Below are 16,701 nucleotides of genomic sequence, written 5' to 3' on the forward strand. Positions count from 1 at the left end.
GCCAGACCTTACTGCCGACGTTGCTGAGGTAGTGCGTGAGATGTTCGCCAACCCACCCATGCCAAGATTAGAGGATGATGAGAGCCAGTTGGCTAATCCTGAGGGAGATGACATTGCTGGGGACACTGAGATATCCAAGGACCCTTAGGGAGTTTTCTTCAACCTTTCTTCCTTTACTCTTAATTTACTAAGAATTGGGGACAACACTTATTTTTATTCGGGGGGGGAGGGGTGTAGTTTTTTGACACATTGGTACACTTTGATATATTTGGTCCTTAATAATTTGATGATACTCTTTCTTTTCTTAGTTGTATTTATCTATTTTCTCTCTCTTCTCCTACGTATATTTATCTATCTTTAGTAGTTATTGTTTATTATGTTTTTTATTTTTTTCATATTAATTCTTGTTTTGTTATGTAGCTTCATTTTATTCTTTAGTAGATAATAAGCCTTTGGTTTCCTTAATGCCACAGTTCTTTCCAAAAGTAATTTTGTTTGAATAAAGTGTTAAGAGCTGAATGAGTTTGTTTTTCGTATAGGTAATAATATTAGTAGTAATGAATAAAAATACCTAATCAAGTCATGCTCGAAGATTTAATCATGCTTCAATTGGTACCAACACACCTAACTACGTGCTTCTAGTTAGAAACAAGGTTCTTAAAAGAAATAGCTCTAGTTGGTGACTTTGTGATTCTTGGGTTGACTTTGATAATAATCGAGTGGTTTAATTGAACCATAGTTATCTTTAAACTTGAATATGGTCGTTGTAGGCTCTCGACTCTATCCTCTTGTATAATCTAATTGTGTGAGGAGTGAGATAAATTGTTGTTAGTCCAAGTACCCGTTTGAATGGTCTAGAAATTGCCCCGAATATGTTTCAAGGTGAAATCTTAAGTTTTGCTTGATTTGAGAAGTGATTGTAGGCTTTCCTTGGCCCGTTTGAGCTTTCTATTATCAATCAATGTCGTTATCCCTATGCAACCCCTTTGAGCTTCTAGCCTATCTCATTTGACAACCATGTTATAAGTTTTTAACCGTTTTGTTGTGACCCTCTCTTGGCACCCGGACTTTTCTTAACACTTTTGTATAACAAGTGACTTAAAACATAAGTTTGGTAGAGAGATGAGGAATTTGAAAAAGTATCAAGTCACAAAAAGGGAAAATAAATGATCTCAATGAAAAGAGAAGGCAAGAAACGCAAAAAAACAAAAAGAAAAATGCAAACGTGAATAAGCGGAAGGGATGATGGATTCAAAAAAAAAGGAGCATGAGCAATCAAAAAAGGGAGAAAAAGAATGAAATTAATAAGAAAGAGTGAGGTTAAGTCTCTCTAATCCCCAAATGAAAAGAAAATGCCTCTAAGAATTGGTAATTCTAAGCCGAGAAATGAAAATGTGGAGTTCTTAAGGAAAGATGTCACTACTTACCCATATGGTATCCCACCTGAATCCAAAAGACTTCATTACACCCCGAAAGAAATCCTACTTGATTTCGAACCGAGTGAACTTGCATTAGTGGTGATCTACATGAGAGGAAAGCCTATATCACTTAAAGTCATACTTGTGACATTATCTTGTGAGAGATGAGTGAACCTTTCATAAATCTTAAGATTGAGACCTAATTCTTTAAGCGAGCTTTGCAAATGGAAGGTAGAGGAGGAAGTGTTTTGAGTCCACTATCACCTGCATGATAGAACAAGTGTCTTTGATGAGTAAAGTCAATTTTTGAAGCTCAAATGTCACATTAGAACTATATGTGCATGAATATTTGGCTTGTCACCTTGTTGTTAATGCATGAGAAGTGTGGGTACCTGTTGGTCCCAACTGATGTGTGACTGGCTCACCTTTGACTCGCTGAAATGACCCTTAACTCTAGAAAATTGAAACTAATTTATTTTCTTCAGAAAAAGCAATGTCTTAAGTTTGGGGGAGTTGATAAGTGGGGATTTTGATTACTTATTAGCACCTTTTTGCTGTAGTTTTAGTCTGCAAGTATTGATTTATGTTCCTGCAACTAATAAAATGTGTAAATTGCAGGAATGTTGAAAGTTTGGTCTCCCGTGATGCAATCCGACTCAAAAAAGAAGTGTTCTGAATCACAAGATGAAAACGGCACAAAACTAAAGAAGTGCGGCCAACAGAAGGATTTCTTCGGTCGCAAAAGAAAGTGCGGACCACAGAATTCCATCTGCAACTGCAGACCAAGTGAAAGAACCCAGCAGGACTTTGGCCAATGGGCAGACCGTACATGAATTGTACGGCTGCAAAACCAGGTTTGTACTGACAAATGATTCAAAGTTTAGAGAGTGTACAAGAGTGTTACACCCCGTAAGTTTGATAACCTTGATACCATTCGATACATTTTGATATGGTATTTTGAGTGAAACATTTTTATAGAATAGTTTGTAAAAAATATATATATGATTTATATAGTTATTAATATTACTATTTTCGATTATGTTATAAATTATACACATAATATGAGAAAAGTTTATGAGATTTTCTTTATTGTAAAGAAATAAATTATTTTATCACTAGAAAAGAATGTTATCTTTTTACTATTTTAAGAATTAAGCATACGAAAATTTGTATTCTTTATATGAGATTAGGAAAATTAGAAGTTGAGACAATATATGTATTTTTACATGAATATTTTAATAAAATAATAGTGTATGAATTTATTTTATATGGTACCACATGACCGTGATAGTAAATTATATAAAGTGTATTAAAACTGAGTAGTATACGGGTAATTAGCAAGTACCCAAAACATTTTGGATTAAGAAAAAACGTGGCAAAATTTTGCCTTAATACACTTGTGACTCATGCATTAATGAAGAGATGTGTATGGTGCTTGGGAACAGTACCTTGAATTAGAGCACATTGACAATGCTCCAAAAAGATCACATGCTGCCAACCAGGTATGCACTTGTGCTCTATGCGTAAGTTGTCAGATTTTTGAAGCATATCTATTAGAAACCTTCCGAAGATTCTTAGTTCTTTAGCACTATAGTGGAGCAAGAATTTGAACATTGTTGGAAAAAAAATTGGGATTGGCCCCGGGGCACTAACTATACCACAGAAGCTAATTATCCAAGGTCTAAGTTAAGGGGGAAGAAACAAATTTTTGAGAGTCTCTTTTGTTTCATGGGTTGGGGTTGAGCAAGGGTTATCATCATCGGTTATCTTAAGAGAACATCTTTTGGAGTTTTTGGCCATGGCTATCTTCTGGAGAATACTTTCCAAGGTTTAAGCTCAAAGAATTTCTCAGTTCAGAATTGTTTTCTTGAACCGACTCTTTTTTGAGAAGCCTGTTCGGATCTACAACTAGATAATCTTCCAATTTACTTCTACATTAGCCGGATGGCCATCTTCGAAGGGAAGCGTACTATTCTGCAAAGAAGGTGCTCTAGGTTCCGCAAAAGATAGCAGCACGGCAGTTAACATGGGGATGTCACCTTCCTCCCAGGAAGTCAAGTGTTATGTGCTGGGGCTTCCATACAGCAAATGGGGGCCTGGTGCAGGATATTCATTAAATGGTTGCGGAAGGAATGTGCATGAACAAAAAGCATATCTGTTTTGACAATAGATGAGAAAGATTCATAAGTACGTACGTATCCTCCAAGTCAAGTGAGTTTCTTAAGGCTTTTGAGCCTATAAGTTCAGATACGTTTCTATGATTCCACTCACTTTTACGTATGTTCTTGAGTTGCCTTTGAGGCCTACCGGTTTCAGAGTGTCTTTCTATGACTTCACTTTCTTCTATATATGTTTCCAAAGTTCCTAGTTAGATAAATCTCTATAAGTTCTTTTGGTATTTTACAGTTCTAGATCTTGATGGCATGACTTTCCACCACATGTCCCCTCTTTTGTGAGTTTATGAGGTCCTGGGAAATGAATGACACGAGTCTTCATGTTGTATACTTTATGCTCACACACTTCTTTCACTTGATATCGCTCCTGTCGTGTCGAGCTCTCAAATTACCTTATGTTGTCCCTCGTCTTCCAATGGAGAGGCCTATGTTCTTTTGATTGAGATGTCTATGCAATATGTGTTAAATAAACCATCTTCACAAGTATAACAATCATATTGAATCATGTGTAATGCCTTCCATAAGCTAATGAAATGGTCTTACATGTATGTTAAGGTTATCTCATCTTTCCTTGGGCATGATCTATACGACACAAATGAATGAGAAAATATACAACTTTCATAAATGACTCTATTTATAAAAGTGTTAGAGGTGCACATGTTTTTGAATTTTCATGTGTCATATTATTATACCTTCTGTTCATGGGTCTCAGAATAATACGCAGTTGATAAAGTTTATCCGAAAGGAATATTGAGATTATCATATATTTTCATGCATTTCATTCATTTATACATGTGCATTTACCCATGACTCAGACGGCGTTATATACACGTATATATGTATATATATGTATATGGGATATGGAAAAAGGTTACGACGTTATATACACATCACCACCTGATCAGCTGGTATATGTTGATAATTTGCCCACAGTGGCCGAGATGATATGATGGGATGCCCTTAAAGGCGTGATGATGTTATGGCATTATATACGCGTATATATATATATATATATATATATATATATATATATATATATGTATATGTATATATATGTATATAGGATATGGGAAAGGCTATGGTGTTATATACGCACCACCACCTGATAAGCTGGTATATGTTGATGATTTGCCCACGTGGCTGAGATGATATGATGGGATGCCCTCAGAGGCATGATGATGTTATGACACATGTATCTATGCAAGACATGACATTTATATGCATATGCATGACACTATAAGTATTTCATGATTTACAGAGTTATCCAAACTTACAGGTTGAGTCATTTACTCTATATTTCTTCCATGCCTTTTATGTACTTATTTATATGCCTTACATACTCGGTACATTATTCGTACTGACGTCCCTTTTGCCTCGGGACGTTGCATTCATGCCTGCAGGTATAGACAATCAGTTTGACGAGCCCTCAAAGTAGATGAGATTTCCATTCAGCTAATGATCGGTAAGACTCTACCTCATTCGGGGTGCAACCGAGTCTATGAGTTATTGTGTAAGAGTTTTGCTACAGACTTATGGGTAGGCCGGTACCCGGTCCCATTTGATGCCAAATAATCTTAGAGGCTTTATAGACAAAGGTTTATTTTGTATAGTATATCAGAGGCCTTGACGGCACATATGTATTCATGTTTTAAGAAATAAATGGTTCAGAGATACAATATTGTCCACTTACAATTGTACATTATGAGTAGTGGCTAGGTTGCCCCATGATAGTCACAAAAGGAATGAATGAGTTTCATAATGGTTCGCTCGGGCCAGTGTGGCACCGGGTGCCAGCCACGCCTCCCAAAGTTAGGGCGCGACAAAGAGACCAAGACGTGAAGCCTTTCTGAAGTGCGGACCGCACAAGAATTGTGCGGCCACAGAAATTGCTTCGCTTCCGCAATCTAAAAATGTGCGGCTGCAAAATCCAAGCTCCTGCCAACAAAAGAAATCTACGGACTGCACATTGAATTGAACGGCTGCAGAACCACCCGAGAGGCATTTTTGTCAACGAATTTTGGGCCACTATAAATAGACGATTTCATATTTTTAGGTCAAGATTCAAAGTTTAAGCTGTTGTAGCCGTTATATTTTGCCATTTTAGGAAGTTTGTGATTATTTTAGTGTTTAAATATCATATTTTATCATTTTAATCTTTGATTATGAGATTAATTAGCATTTGTTTTTTATTTTCTTCAATTCTCACTATGAGTAGCTAGATTCTCACTAGGGTTATGCCCCAACCCTTGTATGTAAACCATATGGGTAGTTAATTTAATGCTTGTTTATGATTGGGTGTTGATTATTTAGCTTAGTTCATGCTTCAATTTTAGAATTAATGGTTGCAAACATTTATTCATGCCTTTTTGACTTGGTCTCTACTTGAGAAAGATGGACCTAGTCTAAGATAACTTGATTAACAAGGAATTAGGCTAATTGAGGGTTTGATTAGCCTAATAAAAGGATTCAAACGAGAGATAGTGAGAATCCGACTTGAGCTCATATCAACTATTTTATTTGATACCCATTTGGACTTGAGAAAGCCAAATTGGGTAAAATCACTCTTTGATAGAATGGTATTGAATGAGTAACGTAGAGTTGAGAGCTATAATACACCCCAATCAACAAAACAAGTATTAATGTATTTAACCCATTAGGCGAACACCTAGGTCATGGTCACATACCTAGGCTTTTTAACTACTTAGGAAAACACCAAAAACAATTATTTGCTTCTAGTTTCTTTTCTTAGCTTATAATTGCAAGAGTAAAATACGAATTAGAACTCAGAACCTTTTGTAGAGTGCAATTTATTTATTCCATTCGCTTTCATCAAGTGTATACTCCTAACACCTCTAGTAACTCCCTGTGAAAAATGACCCCGACTCATGTTGGGTACTATACTTCCAACTACCGTTTCCACTCACTATTAAGTACAAATTGGACGTGGATTAAGTACTCCTGATAAAATGAAAGAGAATTCATTACAGTGCTCGGTGAGTAATTAATCGGGTCTACATGCAAAGTGGGTTGACCCGGCCTGATCACAGTGCCAGTTGAGGAATTCGTTACATGCTTACTAAAATTTGTAACCTCCTTCTAGCCTCAAATGCATCACCAGTTGATTGGCCGCGCTTGAGCCATACTTAACAATTTCATTTTATGTGTGAGGTGTAATAATATTGATGAAGAAAGTAGTAGCGAAGAAAAAGAGAAAAGCATATCTGAAGTTACTCAAGAATTAAGTACCAATTAAACTTTTTTTTAAAAGTAGGTACAAGTTAAATGGAGGTGACTAAATAGGGCACCACATAAATGTTTACCATGAAAATGGTAACAAAAATTAAATTTGTTTTTGAGATTCTAAAAATACGTGATGTATTTTTATGCTAGTTGTATGAGCAGCTGATGTTAGGAATATGAAGTTTAACGATTAAATGCAAGCTAAAATGAGGCAGTAATCAAACCGAGGGGCTTACTGCCCTGGCTTCGGACTGGTCGATGGAGGACCTCGGGGTCGATACCTAGGCTCGATCTCGAGCTATGGGGGTAGTTGGAAATAGGATAACAGTTAATATATGACTAAACAAGGCTCTATATGGCCAATACCAAGCAATAAATGAAGAACAAGTGTGAGAGTAGTAAATGCTAAAGTGGCTTCGAGCTAGTAAGAACGAGCGAGTTAGATAGAGATATTATTGATGTTGTGGAGAAATAGTGTGAGCAACATCAGCCAACCCGTTATAAAGTGATAGGGATCCCCTTTATATAGGAAGAAAATCCGTCATAGTACAAAACGTGTTAACTGTGAAGGCGTGGAGATAGGGTGGCTGGACGTGACATCTTGAAATAGGCCCCAGATAGGCCAACTTTGTCAGATTAAGCTGTATGCCTTGGGACTCCCCTCTCGCCTGTTGTAGCCCGCTATAGCTGCCAGAATGTGACGTCCTTTGGGCCAGTATCTAACAACCCCCAAGGGTAAGTCTCGACCTTGACTTCGAGCTTCGAGGGGCAAGACTGCAAGACGGACCTATGAGGGGGAAATCGGGCCCCTGGATTCGCCGTATACAGATAGTCTCCACGTTTCTTAGAGTGAAAGTGGAAAGAAATGATAAGAAATGATCCTGAACTCCTGCTTCCTTCGGTGTTCTTGCTAACGGCTACGAGATGTCAAGGTGCACTATGTGCACCGTCCCTGCAGGTTTCAGCATTGACTGCGGCGGTTAGCTTCCTTCAATGTGCCCATAGCGCTTTTATAAATAATCTCCTCTTCCATTCTAGATTCCATCTTGTGCCAAAAAACCCCTTAGTAAGATCTGTTTTTCCCTCATTCTTTCTCTTCTTCAAGAATGCAACCCCCCTTTTTCTTTTTCCCTCAGACTTTCTCAAGGATGGTGAAAATTTCCGCTTCTGCTTGCTAGGATGTTGCGGGCTCATCTTCTTCATTTTTCTCACAAGGCGAAGTGGTTGCTCCCCCCCCCCCCCCCCCCGTGTCGAGGAGTGAATCCCAAGATCCTTTGTGATGATCTCCGATTTTAGGTTCGAAAGACCTTCCTCGAGATCAGGGCACCGCGAGCCTATAACTCAGTATATCAGCTCTATAATGGACATTGAAAGAGTGAGGGCTGACTGTTGCTGGGGGGATACCATGTGTAAAGCCCCAGAAAATTTTGCTTAGTAATTTAAGATTTCATGGTGCCAAGGTAGGCCAAATATTTTATCTTGCATGCAAATGAGGATTAAGAAGATTATGGATATCAATTGGATATGTTAATAAGTATATAAGTCATAGTAGAAGTGAATTGGGGTCTAAGGAGAGGCCTAAGTCTAAGCCAAGTTGAAAAATTTCATAAGAGACGAAAGTTGCAAATGAGTGCACACAAGACCTCGCTTTGGACAATCATATCTCCAGTATATATGGATTTGTGTGATGCACAACCTATTAAATAAAAGGTTTTTAAGTAGTTTCCAACGCTTCAAACCGTTTGTCATTCGGACACTCCTACCAAACTTTATGACCAAATTTCCAAAAGCAGCGCAGAAGTTTACACTACCGCGCCACCCCATGCGACGCGGTTGTGTAAATTATCAGAGCACCTCCAGTTTTGTTTCTAAACACATTTTTCATTACCACGCCGCCCCATGCGGCGCGGCTGTGCAAAAATCAGGGATTTTGTTATAAAATGACCTCATTTCGTCAAATAGATTCAAGGGACCATTTCTTGAGCAAAAATCAGATATTTTTAGAGTGAGAGAGTGTCCTAGAGTGAGAAAGTATCCCTCATCAATTCTTCTACAACTCTTGCTCAAATCTTAAAGTATTAACAAGGAAAATCACACTAGGCCTTCATCCTTGAGGTAAGATTCTATACCCTAACCTTTAATTTCGAATTTAGCTAAAGATGGGTAATTATAAAGAATGTTTGTGGGTATTAGAGTTGTTATCTTGCTTTCATGTGTTGTCAAAGGTTGTAGAAACATTGTTGATCTAAAGTTGGTAAAGTATGGGTTGTGGGTTGATGAAATCCTCTATAAAAGGACCATAAAGATTTAACGCACATATGGTGTTTGATAAAATGCTCAAATGAGCTAGAATTATGAATATCTTCTTAATTTGTGTTCAATTTTGTTATGTCTCAAAGTAGATTGGCATTACTAGAATTTCCGGAACGTTGTAGTAACTTAAGGAAACGCTCTTTGAGGTATGTATGGCTAACTTTAACTCTTGTAGAATTCCCTTGTTGTGACGAGCATACGGTATGTGTACCTTGTATGAAAATATGTATATTGATTGTCTTAGTTGATTTCCACACAACCGTGTTACATGCGATTGTGAAAAGTGATTTGATGTGCCTACATTATTATATGCTAAGCTTGTAAATGCTTGAAGATGATGATATGGGAGTATGTGTTACTGAATGAAAGAACGTTAGTGTGTCCAAATGTGGGAATGTGTATAATGGCTAAAACCTTGCGTGATAAGTAATGAAAGATGGTATTGTGAAATCACGTAAATGAGTTGAACGATTACGACAACACCTTGTACATGAATTATGTCACGACCCAATCCCCGAACCCGGTCGTAATGGCGCCTCTCGTGAAGACAAGGCCAGCCAGACCAAAACGGAACACCTCTTTTAAACAGTTAATCATCATAAACAGTAATAACATATAATATATCACTCATAAATTGCGGAATTTTAACGTTAACAACAACAAGAACGATCCCGACACAGCCCAAATCGGGGTGTCACAAGTCATGAGCAACTAAGAAGTCCGGATACAAGTCTACTGAACATAAAATCCGATACAATAGTTCAAAAAGAAAAAAAACATGGAAATGATAGGATAAGAGAGGCACGGGGTTGCGAACGCCAACAGCTACCTCGTAGTCTCCAAATCACTGCCTGGACTGGGAGAAATCAGCACTCAGGAGCGGACTCTGCGATGCCTGAATCTCCATACATGGTGCAGGGAGTAATGTGAGTACTCCGACTTAGTGAGTAACAATTATAAATAATGGCTGAAAGTCTGAAAACACATAAAGACACAAAGCAATTCATATTAAGTAGTAAAATCACTTAAAGTAGTAAATCAGTGAAGAATCAAATTATATTCCTTTTAAAACAAGTAAAACAGGTAATTTAACAGGTAAATAACAAGTAGAAATCCGCCCCTCGGGCACAGTATCAATCGCCAGCATAGTATCAGCCCCTCGGGCTCACTCTTAGTACAGTATCAGCCCCTCGGGCTAACTCTTGGAATAGTATCAGCCTCTCGGGCATAACATCAATCACTCGGAACAATGGGTACCCGAGCTCACTGTGGGTGTGCAGACTCCGGAGAGGCCCCTTTCGCCCAAGCGCTATATCAAGCCACCTCGGGGCATCATCACTTGGCACTCGGCCTCACATCACTCAAGCCACCTTGTGGCATATAAAGTATCTCAGGCCCTCGGCCTCATATCACTCAACATATCCTCACATATGGCCCTCGGCCTCACAAAGTCCAAAATCATCACAAGCCCCTTGGGCATTAGTAAAACAGTAGTTCTCAGCCCAAAACATAATGTTGAAATATCATTTAAGTTTCAAATCTGAGTAAAAGTGGCTGAGTTTGTAAAACAGTAGATATCAATAGGACTGAGTTCAAATAATAAGTCAAGCAGTGTGGAAAACAGTGATAAAAATCCTTGAAGGGTTCAAATAGTTGGCACGAAGCCCAAATATGGCAATCACCCCAAATCATGATGATAACAAATGAATTTCAGTCAAATATTCGGTAAAATCATCAATCGGGATGGACCAAGTCACAATCCCCAGTAGTGAAAGACCCCACGCTCATCATCCAGCGTGTATCTTGCCTCAATATAGCACTACGTTGTGCAATCCGGGGTTTCAAACCGTCAGGACATCATTTACAACCATTACTCACCTCGAACTGGCAAATTCGCTAGCTCGCGATGCCTTTGCCCCTCGAATTGGCCTCCACGCGCGTCGAATCTATCCAAAATCAGAACGAATACGTTACAATATGCTAAGGGAACAAAGCCCAAGCAAAAACATTCGAAAAATATCAAAAATCTCGAAATTAGCAAAACCCAAGCCCTGGGTCCACATCTCGGAATCGGGTAAAATTTACATTTTCAGAATCCTCATACCCTCACGAGTTTAACCATACAAAAATTATCCAATTCCGATAATATTTGGTCCTTCAAATTATCATTTTACATTTTTGAAAGGTTTCACAATTTTCTTCCCAAATTCCATCTCAAATCACGAATTAAATGATGAATTTAGTGATAGATTCATGTATTCTAACCAAATTTGAGTTAAAATCACTTACCCCGATGAATTTCTTGAAAAACCTTCGAATAATCGCCAAAATCCGAGCTCTCTAGGTTAAATTATTAAATAAAACCCAAGACCTCGTATTTATAAGTACCCCTTAGGTTTCAGCTACCGCGGATGCGCCCACTTTTGTGCGGTCCGCGCGACGCCTACCGCGCCCGCGCCCGCTTTTGTACGGTCCGCGCGTCGCCTACCGCGGTCGCGCCTGCTTTTGTAAGGTCCGCGCAATGCCTACCGCGGCCGTGCCCGCTTTTGTGCAGTCCGCACAACACTCAACGCGGGCGCACTTATTTTTGTGCGGACTGCGTGAGTGAGTTCCAGGGCCTGCAACCCCTGTAGACCTGCTACAGCTATGATTTTTGCACTAAAACATCTCGGAACCTACCCGGAACTCCCAGAACATAGAATCAATTGCACCAACACATCCCATGACATCGTTCAAACTTTCTCAAAACTTCGGAACGCTCACAACAACATCAAATCACCAATTTAACATAGGATTCAAGCCTAAGAACTCCAAGAACTCTTAAATTATGCTTTCGATCAAAAGGTCTATCAAATCTCGTCCGAATGGCCTGAAATTTTGCACACATATCCCAAATGACAAAATGAAGCTACTGCAACTCTCAGAATTCTATTCCGACCCCAATATCAAAATCTCGCCTATCCACCGGAATTTGCCTAAATATCAACTTCGCCAATTCAAGCCTAAATCTTCTCTACAACTCTAAAACCCATTTTGATCGCGCTCCTAGGTCACAAATCACCTCCCGAAGCTAACCGAACCATTGGAACTCACTTCCGATCCTTCTAACACATAAGTCAACACCCGGTTGACTTTTCCAACTTAAGCCTTCTTAAAAGAGACTAAGTGTCTCATTTCTTACCAAACCCTCTCCGAACTCGAACTAATCAACTCGATCACATAAAACACGGATAACGAAGCATAAAGAAGCTGAAATGGGGGAAACGGAGCGGTAACTCATGAGACGACTGGCCAGGTCATCACATCCTCCCCAACTTAAACAAACGTTCGTCCTCGAACGAGTCAAGAAACATACCTGAAGCCTCAAACAGATGAGGATATCTGCTCCGTATCTCCCGCTCGGTCTCCCAAGTAGCCTCCTCCACGAGCCGACCTCTCCACTACACTTTCACTGAAGTTATATCCTTTGACCTCGACTTCCGAACCTGGCGACCCAAAATAGCTACTGGCTCCACATCAAAGGTCAAATCATCATCCAACCAAACTGTGCTGAAGTCCAAAACATGAGACGAATCCCCAATATACTTCTAGAGCATAGAAACATGAAATATCGGATGCACACTTGACAGGATAGGTGGCAAAGCAAGCTCATAAGCCATCTCCCCAATCCTCCGAAGCACCTCAAAAGGCCCAATGAACCAAGGACTTAACTTGCCTTTCTTCCCAAACCTCATAACACCCTTCATGGGAAAAACCTTCAGCAAGACCTTCTCACCGACCATGTAAGACACATCTCGAACCTTTCGGTCTGCATAACTCTTTTGACGTGATTGCGCTGTACGAAGCCTCTCCTGAATCACCTTAACCTTCTCTAAGGCATCCTGAACCAAATCTGTCCCCAATAGTCTAGCCTCGCCGGGATCAAACCAACCAACTGGAGATCTACACTGCCTCCTGTACAAAGCCTCATATGGAGCCATCTGAATACTCGACCGGTAGCTGTTATTGTAAGCAAACTCTGCAAGTGGTAGAAACTTATCCCATGAACCTCTAAAGTCAATAACACAAGCACGCAACATGTCCTCCAATATCTGAATAGTACGCTCGGACTGTCCGTCCGTCTGAGGATGAAACGTTGTGCTCAACTCTACCTGAGTACCCAACTCTCTCTGCACGGCTCTCCAAAACTACGAAGTAAACTGAGTACCTCTATCTGAGATGATGGAGACCGGAACACCATGCAACCGAACAATCTCCCAGATATAAATCCCTACCAACTGCTCTAAAGAATAGGTAGTACACATAGGGATGAAGTGCGCAGACTTGGTCAGCCGATCCATAATCACCCAAATAGCATCGAACTTCTTCAAAGTCCGAGGAAGACCACTCACAAAATCCATGGTGACCCTCTCCCACTTCCACTCGGGAATAACCATCTGCTGAAGCAAGTCACCCGGTCTCTGATCCTCATATTTCACCTGCTGACAATTGAGACATCGAGCTACAAATCCCACGATATCTTTCTTCATTCTTCTCCACCAATAGTGTTGCCTCAAATCCTGATACATCTTCGCGGCACCCGGATGAATAGAATACCGCGAGCTATGTGCCTCCTCCAGAATCAACTCTCTAAGCCTATCCACATTGGGCACACAAATTTGGCCATGCATCCTCAACACACCATCATCACCGATGGTCACATCTCGGGCATCATCATGCTGGACTCTGTCCTTAAGGACAAGCAAATGCGGATCATCATATTGGCGCTCTCTGATACGATCATATAAGGAAGACCGAGAAACCACACATGCCAACACCCGACTGGGCTCCGAAATATCCAATCTCACGAACCAATTGGCCAAGGCCTGAACATCAACTGCAAGGGGTCTCTCCTCAAATCTTGATGCATAAGCAATCACATTCCCACGCTGCATCAATACGCACCCCAAACCTATACCTGAGGCATCACAATATACCACATAACCTTCTGTTCCTTCAGGAAGAGTGAGCACTGGTGCAGATGTCAATCGATTCTTCAACTCCTGAAAACTACGTTCACAAGTGTCAGACCACTGGAATTTGGTAGCTTTTTGTGTTAACTTAGTCAATGGTGATGATATAGAGGAAAATCCTTCTACAAACCGCCTATAATATCCTGCTAGCCCTAGGAAGCTGCGGACTTCTGATGGTGTTGTAGGTCTCGGCCAATTCTTTACTGCATCGATCTTCTGAGTGTCGACACTAATACCCTCATCAGATATCACATGGCCAAGGAATGCTACTGAGTTCAGCCAGAATTCACATTTGGAGAGCTTAGCATATAACTTACGATCCTGAAGCGTCTGTAATACTATCCGCAAGTGGCCCGCATGTTCCGCCTCCGAACGAGAATACACTAGAATGTCATCAATGAATACAATCACGAACACATCAAGATAGGGCCTGAATATAGTATTCATGAGATCCATAAAAGCTGCTGGGGCATTTGTTAGCCCGAACGACATCACCAAGAACTCAAAGTGCCCATATCTTGTCCGGAAGGCCGTCTTTGGAATATCCTTCTCCCTAACCCTCACCTGATGATACCCTGAACGTAAATCAATCTTAGAGAAATACTTGGCACCCTGGAGTTGGTCAAACAGGTCATCAATTCTTGGAAGTGGATACTTGTTCTTTATAGTAGACTTATTCAACTGTCGATAGTCGATACACATCCGTAACGACCCGTCTTTCTTCCGCACGAATAGGACTGGTGCACCCCAAGGTGAAGTGCTAGGCCTAATAAAGCCCTTATCCAGCAAGTCCTTCAACTGCACCTTCAACTCTCGCAACTCTGCCGGGGCCATTCTGTATGGAGGAATAGAGATCGGTTGAGTGTCAGGCAACACATCAATGCTAAACTCAATCTCCCTTTCAGGAGGAAGGCCTGGGAGTTCATCTGGGAAAACATCTGGGAATTCGTTGACCACAGGGATTGATTGTAAAGTAGGCGGTTTCGCCTCCGCATCCCTAACGCGAACGAGATGATAAATGTAACCTTTTGAGATCATTTTCCTTGCCTTAAGATAGGAAATAAACCTACCTTTCGGTGTAGCAATGTTCCCTTTCCATTCAATGACGGGTTCACCCGGAAATTGGAACCTAACCATCTTCGTACGACAGTCAACATTTGCATAGCATGAGGCCAACCAGTCCATTCCCATTATCACATCAAAATCAACCATTTCTAACTCAAATAAATTTGCCGAGGTTTGACGACTACAAATCATCACAGTGCAACCTCTATATACCCTTCTAGCAATCACAGAATCTCCTATCGGAGTAGATACCGCGAGGGGTTTACTTATCAATTCAGGTTCAATGCCAAACTTATTAGCCACAAAGGGTGTAACATATGATAATGTAGATCCCGGATCAATCAACGCATATACATCATAAGAAAACACAGATATAATACCTGTAACAACATCTGGAGACGACTCGAGATCCTGTCGACCTACTAGAGCATAGGTTCGATTTTGAGCACCACTCGAACTCGGCACTGCACCTCTACCCCTACCACGACCTGTCGACTGCTGAAAACCCCGTGCTGGAGGTCGAACTGATGAGGAAGAACCAGACACAGATCCAGTCGGCTGAGCCATACCATCACCTCCTCTATTAGGACAATCCCGCATCATATGGCCAGGCTGCCCGCACGAATAGCATGCATCAGAACCTCGACGACACAGTCCAAAGTGGGCCTTGCCGCACTGATCACAATGTGGTGTTGGGGGTCTCATCTGACTAGTATCCCTGTGATGTTGCGAGCCAGATGCCCGCGAACTCTGACCTGGACCAGAATAGGATCGATCATATCGAGGCCTCTGAAACTGTGGAGGAGCACTAGCTACAGGTGGCGCCGAACTCCTCGAAAACTGTGGCCTGATGCGGCCTCTGAAGTCATCAGAATACCCTGCAAATCTCGCCCTCTTATGCTGGCCTCTATCCTGCTCCCTAACTGCCCTCTGCTGGCGCTTACGATCCTCTAGGGTCTGGGCATAAGCTTGAATACGGGAAATATCCATGCCCTCCACCAAGGAGGCTGTCGTACACTCATTTATTAGATGTGGTCCCAACCCATTCACGAACATATGCACCCTATCACTCATCTCGGCCACCATATGGGGAGCATACCTTGCCAAAGAATCAAACTGCATACTGTACTCTCGCACACTCATATTACCTTGTCTAAGGTTCAAGAACTTATCAGCTCTAGCTCGTCGTATCTCAACTGGCAAGTAGTGACGAAGAAAGGCCTCAGAAAATTCCTTCCACACAGCTGGAGGAGGGTTCGGACCCCTGGATCTCTCCCAACTATCATACCAGAGAACCGCTAAATCCCGTAACCGATAAGAAGCCAACTCTACTGCCTCTGTATCACTAACATGCATAACCCGAAGTGTACGATGAACTTGGTCAATAAAAGTCTGTGGGTCCTCCTTGGGGTCTGATCCGGTAAACACTGGAGGGTCTAAATTAATAAAATCACGAACTCTTGTACTAACTGGTTTCTC

Source organism: Nicotiana sylvestris, chromosome 2, assembly GCF_000393655.2.
Source record: "Nicotiana sylvestris chromosome 2, ASM39365v2, whole genome shotgun sequence".
Lineage (NCBI taxonomy): Eukaryota > Viridiplantae > Streptophyta > Magnoliopsida > Solanales > Solanaceae > Nicotiana > Nicotiana sylvestris.